Consider the following 14,883-nt stretch of genomic DNA (forward strand, 5'->3'; position numbering starts at 1 on the left):
CTTGCGAAAAATCTATTTTTAACATCTGTCGACTGTACCTGTATTACAACATAAGTATTGTATGTCCTGCAATTCCTCGAAATGTTAACGGAAGTAACAGTCGTATAAGTAATATTCTCTTGTGCCCGACTATTGGTTCGGCAATGACAGTATACTCAAGTTGAAATTTATAAAATCAATATACAGGTATTTGTTATTTGTTTCCTGATTTTTTTTTCATACAGGAAACATCGAAATGTTTTATTTATTAACTACAGTTGCTGTCATATCAATAAATTAAAATTACACATAAGGAAAGCACATAGCAAAAATAAAAATGAAGCCTGTGGACTATAACTACACATGAGTAGGAGTCTATAATTGTAATTCTTTTATAGTTACGATTTGTTATTTATTTCATACATGAATATATATTTCTCGTATCACACTGCACGGAGTGTGATACAAATACCTGTGTTCATTTGATTGGTATATCAAGATCCCCATGACGATTGGCCATGTGTTAGGTCACTATTAGTTATGTCTTATTTTATTGAAAAATGTACGAAAAAAAAATGGATCATTTTCTCACATAAACTTCTAAAGTTATAATAAAAGTTATGTCTATCGATCTTCCTATCCATAAAGGTAATAACTGTTTAGTGTCTTTAAATATAAGTTGTATTTGCCCGAAGCTACGAAACAGGTGTAATGCAAGATTCAGCGAGATATTCCTCCTGATTCGACCCGAGTACAAATACAGCAGGTATATCCGTTATCATGCAATTTCTTATGTACATTGGTTTTGGTTTGAAAGACAGTAAAACTCACATTGATTGCTTTCATTTTTTATTTAAATATGTTATATTCTTTTCATTTTACTTTCAAGTGTAGTTATTTGTACAGAATATGTATGTGTCTGTCCCAAGCAAGGGGTCTGTAATTCAGTAGTTTACGTTTGTTGCTGTGTTACATATTTGAATTTCGTCAATTTTTGTTTGTTTGTACATTAACTATGTAATTTGCTTTCTCGTTTGAATTGTTTTACATTTGTCCTTTCGGGGCCTTCTATAGCTGATTATGCGTTATGAGATAGCTAACTGTTGGAGGCCAAACAATAACGTATATTTTTTAATTGCAGGTCACTTGAGAAGAGTTGTTTCATTGGCAATCATACCACATCTTCTGTTTTAATAGTTTTTTGCCTTGTTTTACCGACAAAGATCAGTCACAAAGTGGTGCTTTCAATACCTTCGCAATAAATGCAGTATTTCCATTTAGAGCCTCATTATATATAATTACTACATGTACTACGTGCGTATTGTAACATTTGGTGGTTAAGTTACTTCAATAACAGGTATCAGTAATGTATATATTTTTTTTTATATTGAGCTGTCATTGAAATCTAATATTTATGAAAGTTAAACAATACAGGGGCGAATGTTAAAAAACATTCAATTGCCAGTTTAAATCATGCAACTTATATATACAATTTGCTTTTGATGATCAACTTTAAAGTTCACTACTTCGATCTTTTATAGTTTTCTCATATCATTTATAAATAGAAAAAATACACCTGTTGGTGACCTTCTGCTGTTGTTTTTTTATTTGGTCGGGTTGTTGTCTCTTTGACACATTCCCCATTTCCATTTTCAATTTTATTTACAAAATTAGTTGATACTGTAAATAAGGCTTTCTTCATTGGACAATGCATATGATGCAAATTTTTAAAGAGTAAAAATATATCACAGGTGATTACTCCGGATAGGAATTAATCATTATGTTATTTAAGATTCAATGACAAGATTGCTTTCATATATAGTCTTTGACTGTTTATGTATTCCATGTTAATTGTATGTATTTCAATTCGTTCAACGGTCAGTTTAAGGGCATTTCATTCATCGAGTTAATATGACCGATTTTTTTTAATCTGATATAGCTGATTTTTTTCTGTCTATAATTTCTGTTTTATAATTGTGGTTTAAAAAGGAATGCTATGTGATAAAAACGTCTTACCTTACGGTTAATCTGACGATTGCATATTCATTATTCCATACGGTATATACAAATTGTTCAGTTAGATGTTTGACATATAAACATGATAAAACACCCATTGTGTATAAAATAATAATACAACATCAACACACGCTTAAATTACATGTTTATGACCATCTCTAGATTTCCTTTCCGTGACATGGTAACACTACAACTATTAAAATTACCTTTCTACATAGCGGATGTGGTCGTGTGGTCTAAACCGCTGGTCACGATGTGATTGGTGCTGTTAGGTATCAAAGTTGTAAGATCGAATCGTGTTTTGGCACAAAAATGTGTTAGCATAAACCTTTAATTCTCACACTTTTATATAAAGGTTCTAAAATACCTTAATTCAATAGCAGTATTCGATAAAAAAAAAAGTATACATTGGCACTCATACTATATTTCCTTATTTACACAGGACAGCATAGGGTCATGATGCTGTATCCTGTATTCCCCCTTTTTTAAAGAAAAGATATTTTCTTAGTTCTGATTGCAAGCCAATTTTCATATGAATAACGTTTATTTATTATTTCCGTGCCATCTATACTCATGTTTTACTTATTTGTGCAGTTTTACCATCCAGCTGATAGGGAGGCCAAAATACATCATTATGATTCCATGTCCCTGTGCTTATGTTAGACAATTAGATCAAAGCTTGTAAAATCAATTCCAGTATCGAACTACATAATTATACGTGTTGATGTCTCTTAGCATCAGCATAAAATATGTATGAAAGATACCAGGATTATAATTTAATACGCCAGACGCGTGTTTCGTTTACATAAGACACATCAGTGACGCTCAGATCAAAATATGTATATAGCCAAACAAGTGCAAAGTTGAAAACCATTGAGGACCTAACAATTCCAAAAAGTTGTGCCAAATACGGCTAAGGTAATCTCTTCCTGAGATAAGAAAATAAAAAGCGAAAGTGAGTGCAGGAGGAGATTAGCGTAGGCGAATGCGACATTTATTACAGCACGAGTAAGAGAGTTAGAGCGTGAGTGACTGAGATAGTTGGTGAGTTAGAAAGGGAATTAGCAAGTGAGATTATGAGTGAGTGAGTGATTAAAGCGAGAAACATTTAGTGATAGAGTCAGTGGGATAAGTTTGTTTTAGTGAGACGAGCAATGAGTTAGCGAGAGGGTGAGACGTATTTATCATAGAAGGACATTGGAGTAGCTCATCTACGTTATATTGATAAGCAAAAGCGCAGTAAATATTGACGCCCCCAAAATATATAAGATTCGATATCCGTCTTTTTGGCCACCTGGTGCTTAAATGAAAAACTGGCTTCCGTGGTCTGTGTTAAGAAAAATAGATTACTGAAGACTCGCATACAAAATCATAAATTTGAGAGTAGCTTGCTTGAACTTTGATATTACTGCATTAGCTGAACATTGGCTGCATAAATCACAATACCATTTTTAAACACAGTTGACTCGAAGGGCCGACCTTACGGGAAACGTGTAGATAAGAATCAGCCTGAATTGAACAACTGTAACTTTCGTTGTGGAGTTGCATTTGTGGTGTCCAATTATTTGTGTCTGTTTATAGTATATATTGATATTGAAAGTAATTGAATAAGTGGTATTGAAATACAGTTTCCGGGTCAACCAAGTGTTTTCCTAATTTCTGTATGCTTACCTGCTACGAAACAGCCGTTTAATTTGTTTGTGGATGAATTAGAATATTTAATGGATATAAACCATGCCTTTATGTATCCAACATGGAACTGTCTTCTTATTGGGAGATTTCTATTGCAAGATAGTAGCTTTCAATTGCAAGATAGTAGGACCGCGTTATAACTTTGTGAATGACAGAATGATCACCTTATTGAATACACACTTACATGTGACTAGCAGTGTCTCACTTTACACAAAACCTTATATTAGTGGGCCTACAATGTATAAAAATATTTCAGTCTTACAATAGTGGTCCAAAAACTTCTATAAATCACATTATTACTTAAAGAGAGAACATTTGCTACATAACTGAATTTTTTTTTCCTAATGAAGATATAGTCAACGACACGGACCATAAACCTATTATATGCACGATCGAAATTAACCGTAGATCAGAATGGACGAATCAGAATCCACATTTAACACAGTTAAGAGAAAAAATGCTTTGACGAAGGTAATTAAACTTAATTATTTAATCACGGACTATTCTTTTGCCGTTTTCAAAAACCTTTGAAGTGTCTGCGATCCATACTTGCAAGTGCAGAAACTATTGAGTCAAACTACAAGATTATTGTAATTATAATAGCCAATCATGATATTTTACTAAACAAAAACTTTGTCAAACATCTAAAAACGTTTTCGACGAACACGGTAATGATACGTATATGAGAACGCGTCGTGCAGACTGGGTTGTAAACGACAAAATACACAGTAGAAACAACTTATGTTTTCGAGCATACAATGCTGCGAACAGAGATTTCCGTAAACTTCGTGTAAATGAAATAACATATTCGGAAGATAATGGTATATGCGAGTCTTGTTATCTATAATCGAAACCGATAGATATAAGTTTTTTCCTCACACCACTCAATAAACATCTGAAGACAGTGGTGTGCCTATGTATTTTGAAAATGCAACAGGTAAAATAATATCAAAATCCAAAAAAACTATGGAATAATCATTTTTTGAACATCTGTGATCTAAATCAAATCACGACATTTTTTGTACTTTGTGCGAATTGCAGTATTTTCACTGCGGTTCTTTTTTAAAAGATTTCGTAATAGGTTGGAAACATTATTTAATATTCACTAATTAGTTATCAAAGGTACCAGGATTGTAATTTAGTACGCCAGACGAGCGTTTCGTCTTCATAAGACTCATCAGTGACGCTCATATCAAAATATTTATAACAAGTACAAAGTTGAAGTAAGACCTTCTTAAAGGCGGAAAATTTTGTACAGTAATTGCTAATAATTATATTTTTTGTAGGTCTGGTACGCAACTGGATTTTAATATTTATAGAAATGAAATAAACAACTTTACAACTGGTACCATGCATGCATGATATCAAGTTGGTAAAGAAAGAGGACATTCGAAATTTATAAGTTGGAGAAAACGGATAACACAATGATAGAAAAAAAGAAGAAAAAAAGCAAAAATCTCTAAACTCTACCAGTCATTACACAGAAAATTAAAGAATGGGAAACAGGAACTCTTCTATAAACCAAGGGTGATCTCAAATGTACAATGTCTTTTTAAAATCAAATACTAATTAATTCAATTCATACTTATTTCAGATTCATGCGATTTATAAAACACGATACTGTGTGAATTTGACAGCATCGATATACCTGACTTTCCTCTTTGTTTACTCCTGTCAGATTCATGGCAGAAACAGCTTACATGAATGCATGTCAGATGTACATGCAAAGTTCTTAATCTCCTGCAGATATCATTCTTTATAACAGTGTATCAGTATTGCATTCCAATGTTTAGGTTTGCATTAGTCCTTGTTCATGTTTATACGGAAGTTGGTCTTATATAATACATAGAATTCGTTGGCTTCTCACAGCATATGATTCGTCGATTAAAGTACTCAACAGATTACATGGACTATTGTTCACATGTTATTCCAATAACACAAAGCACAGCGTTGTATGACCTTCAAGTAAAAGAAAAATCTATACAACTGTAAGTTCCATACGAGACTTGAAGGTTTTTTCATAGTTGCAGCATAGAAATTCAGAAAATGAAAACATTTTTTGACATTACGGCGGCCATTCAAGTTGCTCTAATACTTTTTCTCATTACATAGTTGAAGAAAACATATTTGTTTTATTTTTTGCGTCTCTTTTGTTTTTTTGACTGTTTGTAATTGATAAAAATAATAATTGAATTTAACTACTTATATTTGGAACAGAGAGGAAAACAATCACAATCAGATAAAAGAATGCATAATGTAATTTTTGAAGAAAATATTTACAATACGCCAAAAGAGCTTAACAGTTTAGAAACATAATAGATTCATCAACAGTATAACTACTGTGCTGACAAGTACAAGTATCAAGAATAATATCAAACTAGATAAAATGGTACGGCCAATGGCAATATTTAACCTTGGAGATTTTAACGAAACTTGCAGTGGGTTTTTTCATAGTTGCAGTGTACTAAATCAGAAAATAAAAACAGTTTTTGACATTTGCGTTTTAATGAATAGTGGCTTCTGTAGTACGGCTTATCCTACTATAGAACAGATCATGATGCAGCTGGAATATTTTTGCACAATGAGTTTAATCATTATAAACACATACATGTAACAGTTTTAAACAATTCAAAAATATAATTTCGTTTTCCTTCCAACTGCGTCATACTTCATGTGTTGATATGTAAGCGCAATAATGGTTCCATCAAGAAAGGGATTATAATTCATTTTTTAACCAGAACGTTTTCTTCAAACGTTATCTACCAAACCTATATTAAAGTTTCGTTCTTATAATGCGATATATTTTTCATGTCTAACAATACTTCAAAACAATGCAATCTTTTAGCTTGAAAGGAGACCAGTAATGGTAGAAATGTTCAATCCCGCTTCTGTTTTAGAGAAAGTTCGCTGTATGAATGTATATATAAGTTATCTTATTTTCCAATTTGTCATTCTGATTGCCGTCCATAACATAACGGTCAACCAAATCAAATAACATTATTATTAATTTTTTTAAACCTGAATATGCATGAACTATTGTCCACTGAATGTTACGTTACGAACATAAATTTTCAATCAATTAACAGTTGAATCGTGACATTGAAAGATAATTAAGCGTGAAAGTAAAGACCTCCATGAAGTACGTTCATTATTCATTTACCATTATTCAAAATTCAATAATGAATAATGAAATAAACAAAAGGTATATAGTCAATTTGTTCCGTAACTCCCATCAGAAGAGTCGCAGCACTACAAGAATAGGAAAGATCTTGTGAAAATAAGATTGTAGCATGTTTGGCGTTTGATTTATTGTTTAATGTTGTGTTTTCTATGTCGTGATATAGCCTGGTTTTTTTTTCAATATACACTTTTAAACTTGGTTTATTCTACTTAAGATTTGTTTATTTTATTTTAATCGATTAAAGCAATGCACAGTAATTTTACGGTTATATATAATTCCATATCTTCTTCATCTAAGATATTTCCAGTTTCAAGCAGAATACTTTTGTATGTATGTCTCCATCTGTATTGTATATATACATGACACTGGACTCTCCGCTACATAAGTCTGGTTTACTTGTGCCCAATCCATTTTACTTGAGTACATAAAATATATTTAAACTCTCCGCTGCCGTTTGTATAAATTGTCGGTTTACCGTTAGTAAGTAATATATCAGTATCAGATCCCAAAATGGGGAAGAAGTGTTTAGTAGAAAAGGAGTAAACACCAAGGTAAAGGTCTTCCGTTTCGTCAGCATTAAGATCGAACCTGCCACATCCTGCACTCAATACGAGAACGCTCAAACGAGACCACCTGGGTCGGGGATTCTAGGTAATAAATGTAGGTGTCTTTAAACACGAAAACACATTATTTATAAATGTTGACCTTTTTTTTACTATGTATTCGTGAAAGCAAGAGAATTTTTTTTTAAGAAAACATCCTCGAAATAATTGATAGTTTATGTACATTTATTGCAGCATGGTTCGGTCTATTATAAATGTAAATAATGCAGGATGTTTATGAATTATTTATCACAGTATAAGTTTTTTTAAGAATCAAGGTGTACTTTCGCTTCAAGAAATTCAGTATAAAATCTTGATTGATTTTCGCTGTTGAATAAAGATGATTAGATAAAATGAAAAGAGATAAAAATTCTGATTAATTCTTAATTATTCTTAATTAAATCTACAGAGTAAGTTAATGGGTTCAACCTTACGGTATAATGTTCGACATATCCGGTATTTCATCAAGCCATGACATTTACAACTTTTCACTAGTTTATTTTACAGCATTTATTCATAGTTTGATTATTATTAAGGAATGTATCTCCCTCATGCAAAGCTCTGATTTCTTTCGCGGATTTGGCTATACTTTTTGGACCTTTTGGATTATAGCTCTTCATCTTTTATATAAGCTTTGGATTTCAAATAGTGTGGCCACGAGCATCACTGAAGAGACATGTATTGTCGAAATGCGCAACTGGTGCAAGAAAATTGGTACCTTTTATTTTATTAATGTCCAATAGATCGTACGATTTTTTGTCGTAGAAGATATATAAAATAGTTATTGTCGTGCAAAATGTCCAATTTTTTTTTTTCAGTGGTCACATCAGCTACGACATATCCACGATGGGTACACGACAGAAAACAAAATTGTAATTGTACTGTCGTGGGTTTGTCGCAAGTCGGTCGTGCGATAGTTGTACGACAATCATAAGTTGTTTGGGACTATTTTACAGGTTTTCATGTCATGGGATTCGCGTGTCACTGTCGTGCCACTGTAGTATAGCTGTCATACAAAAGTCGTGGGTCACTTGCACGTTTGACTCCGGTACTACTAGTATATAAGAATAATTAAGAATTTATCAGAACTTTAATAATCTCTTTTCATTTTATCTAATCATCTGTATTCAACAGCGAAAATCAATCAAGATTTCATACCGAGTTTCTTGAAGCGAAAGTAGACCTTGATTCTCAATAATTTTCTACTGTGATAAATAATAATTATTCATAATCAGCCCTCATTATTTACATTTATAATAGACCGAACCATGCTGCAATAAATGTACATAAACTATCAATTATTTCGATGTTTTCTTTAAAAGTTCATCTCTTGCTTTAAACGAATTTGATATATACAAAATGAAAATAAGGTCAGCATGAATGAAAATGTGCTTTTGTGTTTTATAATATTGAAGAAAAAAGCTACATTTAAAACATAGGGTCCACGATCAGGTGGTCTCGTTAAGGCGTTTTCGTCTCGAGTACTGGATGTGGTAGGGTCAATAGTCCATTTGCCAATTACCGATAAGATTCTGTTATTATAATTACACACTTTTAAAACAAATTACTTCCCTTTGTCAATCTTAGACTGGTTCTATTCTGGACAATATTGGTTTTTGCCAATGCAAAGTATGACGAATTGAAAAAGATGTATCGGCGGTTTAACTAATTTTTCATGAAAAATAATTTCTGATGTCATAAGTATAAACAACAAATTAATGTAATTAAAAGATTTCAAAACCTTAAAAATTACTCTCATTACCCATAGGTAATTTTTTTCTTTTTCCTTTTTTGCTAGTTCTCCATTGTTAATGACACATTGATGTCCCTCATAAGGGAGGCAACTAAATAGAAGGTATTTCATTACAGGGTCAATTACGGGAATTGGAAAATGAACTATATTACATGTGATGCGGACGACACGGAAGACCTTTACCGTGGTGTTCGCTGCTTCTCTACTAAACAGTCTTTCACATGTTTTGGGGATATGATACTGATACATTATTGACTAACGGTAAAACTAAGACTAATACCAACAACAGCGGAGGGTTTAAATATATTTTATTCACTCAAAGTGAAATGGATTGGACACAAGTAAACCATACTTATGAAGCGGAGTGTACATGTACAATACAGATGGAAATACACACACAAAAGTATTCTGCTTAAAACTTAAAATATTTGAGATGCAGATATAGGGTTAACTCTTACCAAAAATTTCAGGGCTTTGCTTTAATCGATTAAAATAATATAAAATTTTCAAGTAGTAATTATCTCTTTAATGGTTGATTTAAAATTATTTAACATTTCGTTAAAGTTGCAAAAGTATCAAAATCCTTATTAGAAGAACAGAATAAACCAATGTCAAATGCTTGTATTGAAGACAAAAAAACAGGTAATAATACGGACACAGAACACTAAAAATTGAGCAACACGACCGTAATTGAACTTTTTGAATTGCAAAGAACATTACACCAAATCTATCACATTTTTATTTGACATACAAACTAATATTACTCCATAACGTCAGGGCAATCAACATTCACTCAAAAATTGAAAAATTGAAATTTGAAAGAATATTATCAATCAACACTATACAACGACCAGTCCATTACTTTCACCCAACATTATCTTTCAAAGTCTCTATTCTAAACGGTTAATTGATTGAAAAATTTTGCTGGTAATGTAACATCCAGTCGAGAGTAGTTCATGCGTACATGTATTCAGGTGGAAAACAATTAAGCAATAAATTTATTTGAATTGGGTTGACCGTTGTGTTATGGGCGGCAATCAGAAAGAAATATTGAAAAAGAAAAGAAATTATGTATACATTCATACAACGTACTTTTTCTAAAACAAATATCGGATTGAACATTTTTACAATTACTGGTCTCCTTTCAAGCTAAAATGAGAAACAATAGAAAATTTCATAGTTTTAAAATATTGTTAGACATGAAACTTAAATATCAGTTTGGTAGATAACGTTTGAGGAAAACGTTTTGGTTAAAAATTGAATTATAATCTTGATGGAAACATTATTGCGCTTACATGTCAACACATGAAGTATGACGCAGTTGGAAGGAAAACGAAATTATATTTGTGAATTGTTTACATGTTACATGTATGTGTACGAAATGATTAAACTCATTGTGCAAAAATATTCAAGCTGCATCATGATCTGTTCTATAGTAAGATATGCATTAACTATCTGCTTTCAAGTTAGTTCAATGTCATTATAAATTCAGTCCAAGTAAACAACGTTTTTCGTATTAGTTTATATTATAAATTGCACAGCGAATTTAAACCAGGATGCCCCCGAAAAGAAAAATGAATGTGTGATATTTTGCTCTTGTTGGAGGAGTCCGGAAAGGCGCATTTTCAGCAGGGCCAAACATAATCGTTCTGTTGGAATAGCCATTCTCTTTAAGCGGCAGACGATATGTTTTTTGAAACATTCATTCCGCGGTTTTTCAAACATTCTTTCCAGCCGAATTGTAATCTTCTAAATAAAACGAAAATATGTTGCACGACGAATGTACCACTGCCGTACGACAGACAATCAATGTTTTGCGAGCATCTTACGAAATTTGGCATTCGTGAGACAATCGTGCGACTGTATCACGAATGTATTGCGATAGTCATGAGATTGTCGTACGGCAGTCGTACGATTGTTTTTTTTTCTTAAAATTGTTTATGCCCGCGTCACACTGTCCCGATTTTTATGCCGATGGCAAAACGATCATGGAAATTTTCAAAATCGGGACTGATCGTATCTAGATCGGGCTATTCGTAGTGCCATCTTTTACCATCGTAGAACCATCGGCCACTTTTTCTAGCCTTCGGGGACAACTTCGGGAATGGTTCTAAATTTTTTAACATGTTAACAAATCCCCGAAGGTGCGGCCGATGTTGAGGGTTCGTATTGAGTTCGTATCACCATGCTCACCATCGTAATGTCACCGGGAATGCATCTTTGAACATCGTATTGCATTCGTGTTTCCATCGTTTCCATCGGGTAGTTTTGACATAACGATGTCTACACGAATGAATCACGAAGCTATCCGAAGGTCTTACGATGGCAACACGACTTCGTGAAGACCTCGTAATCCCGTCGTGTTGCCATCGAATACAATTACGAAGGCGACAAGATGGAACTACGACGACAATAAATCCAGTTAAATGTAAGGTAATTTTCACGCTAAAATACATTTAAAGTGCCATGCGCGATATGCAATAGTCAGTCTAATACGGCAGTTAAAAAAGACGTACACAAAACATGGAACTTATATCATATGATTCTATGAGAACAAGAAAGGCGGCAGCGTTGTTTCTAGTAAGTCAAATGGAACAAGAAGAGCAGCTATAACAGGCTCAGGATTTACTTATACAAGTAAAATATCATTTTTTGTCAATTTTTCATATCAAGTAACATAATAAAAATCATAAACGCGCCTCGTACACCAACACTGCAGGTACACGTATATATGGAAACCAACTTTTTCTTTATTATTCTGATTTTTTATGTATCGTCTGAGTTGTTGTCACACGAATGCTTACTCCAAAACAATTTTGTTTTCCATATGTCATATTTTGCCGCATTTGTTTTCCCCGCATCCTTCCTTTTGTTTATATTATTATAACATTCTCCTGGAAAGAGCTCTTTTTGAATAAAAGGGATCAACGAACCCATTACCTTACCTTTATGATAGATCAGTAAATATAGGCATAATTATGGGTGATTATTCAGACTAGTGCACACATTTAACCGTTCAAACAAAGCAATGCCAAGCGTGGGATCCCTCGTATGTAACATATATTAGGGACAAATATGGACACTATATTTGTATATGACACATGCAGAAAATGGTAGTTGAATATGCATATTTGATACAAAAAACTCTTTTTTTAGAAATTAACCAAAACACTCAGTAATTGGAAATACCTTTAATATTGTCTTTAGAACCAGCAGGTAAAAGAATGAGCAACCAATTTCCTGTGCATTATGCTATTTCAAGGGGGAAAAAACCCAAATCCATCGGCATGACCTTGACATTTGGCCTTGAACGTATAAAATGTCAGATCATTACAAAGAGGAACAATATACCAAATGTGGTTAAAATATTTAGAAGCCTATTGGTTTTAGAGTGGCCACAATGGTGATATTGCCTTGTATTGCAACTGCCACTTTGACCTTGACCTTTGAACTTAAAGTCAATAGCGCTTAAGATATTCTTAACGAGTAACACCATACCAAGTTTTGAGCATTTTGGTTCTAGAGTGTCCATAACAATTTCATCTACACGCAACTTACATGTAGTAGGCGAGGGGATAATAAACTAAGTTTTATAAGAATTAGACAATATGATATGATATAATATACATTCAATATAGATCAAACAATTTAAAACGCGTGATGCCTTCATCATATAATTTAAATGCATCGTAAGCTGTACACGACGTCTTTTAGACATCGTATGGCCATCGCGCCATCATCGTAATCCATCGTGTAGCCTTCGTAATCCATCGTGTAGGCTTCGGCTGAGATATGAAGCTTAAAACCCGTTTTCGGTTAACCTTCGTATGTCCATCTTTTGCTATCGTATATAATTTCGGCACCATCGTATAGACTTCGTTATTCATCGTACTTGCTTCGGTCACTTTTTTGTATTTTAACGAAATCGGGACCAACTTCGTACGAACTTACAATTTTAGCAATCGGGTGTCCATCGTATATAAAAATCGTGACAGTGTGACGCGGGCATTATGTTGGTACACACGACAATGTGTTTATCGCACGACAGTCGCACGATTGTGGTAAGACACTCTCAGGACAACAAGACAGTGACACGGTAAAAAATCGTAGAGCAAAAAAGTGCATGTTCAATTTCGTCTCACGACACACGACAGCGCCACGATGCTCAAAATATCGTGTGACTGTCGTACCACGATCACAGATGACCAACGATTTAACAAAATTTCTTTTCGTGGCGCTGCATAGATGTGTCGTGGGTTCGTTGTGACCAGGGCTTAAGACGAACATGTATCTGATCTTACTTTCCATGTAATAACTGTTCGCTTTAACGCAAGAAAGTTGTTTCATAATCCACACCCAGTGCTAATGTTGTATATATATTTTCACTATGAATAAGGGTTGCTAGCTCACAGTCTGGTATCTGTATAATTCCAGAATATGAAAGGGTTATTCCGTTTCCTGTCTGATATTAGCTCACTCTCTCTTTGCTTGTCGATGAGGGTAGCAGACGTTATTTTTATTTGAGTGCAAAATATTAGAACAAAAACTATCTTATTCATTATTATTTGTGTCCTTAACATACAAAAGTCCCACAAGGATACAGAACTAGAAAATCAAAAATTTCAAACAATAGATTATAAAACATTTTCATATGATTTTTGTTGATGTCCAACAAAAAGCATTGGTTCTTTTTCTACTTTGAACAGTTTTATTTGTCTTTTCGGGGCAATTTATTAGTTACAATGTTTTATGAGTTTTGCTCATTGCTGAAGACTACACAGTGACATGCTGTTGTTAACTTTTTTGACATTGGATCTCTGCTGGACATAAGTCTCATTGGAAGCCGTAATCATACAACTTTATTTTATATTTGATTTGCATTTTTACCATATCCGTTGATAAGTAGATATAAGAAGATGTGGTATGCGTGCCAAGGAGACAACTTTTCATCCAAATTTATAAAAGTAAAACATTATAGGTCAAGGTACGGCCTTCAACACGGAGCCTTGGCTCACTACGAACAGCAAGCTATAAAGGGCCCCAAAATTTTGTATTGTAAAACCATTTAAACATAAGGGTTATTTTTCATTTAAAATGCAAATTATTGGCAGCTGAATTTACCAACATCAGAAATGCTTTAATATTGTCTGTCTAGTTTGGCGTCCTATATTTATACATGTACCGACTGTCTTTTCGTAAAATAAAAACCATTTGAGAACATTTAATTTGGATTACAAATGGTAGAGCAGTGTGCGTTTTGTACATGACTGTGTGTAATTGCATGATATTCTTTAGGTGTTTAGTTTAACATACTATAGTAGTCGATGGACATGCATACACCAGTTTATATCAATAATACATGACTGAATAAGGGTCGATGCACCTCCTTAAACTGTTAATTAGTATCGTGCACTAATAATGAATACATTTTATGATAAATTAAATGTTTGCTTTGTTTTTTGTTTCCTCTTTTATTGAAGTTGTTGCATTTAAAAACACAGTTTATTTTTTTGGATTGTATCTTGTCATCATAATATTGTTTTTAGTATTTAACTATATGCCTATGTCTGAATTACGACTTCATATTCAGTACATGCGTGTTGGGTTGTATCATTTTTTAAATATTTACCGCTTAAGTTCAAGCTTGAAGTACAAAATAA

The sequence above is a fragment of the Mytilus trossulus genome, chromosome 11 (assembly GCF_036588685.1).
Source record: "Mytilus trossulus isolate FHL-02 chromosome 11, PNRI_Mtr1.1.1.hap1, whole genome shotgun sequence".
Taxonomy (NCBI): Eukaryota; Metazoa; Mollusca; class Bivalvia; order Mytilida; family Mytilidae; genus Mytilus; species Mytilus trossulus.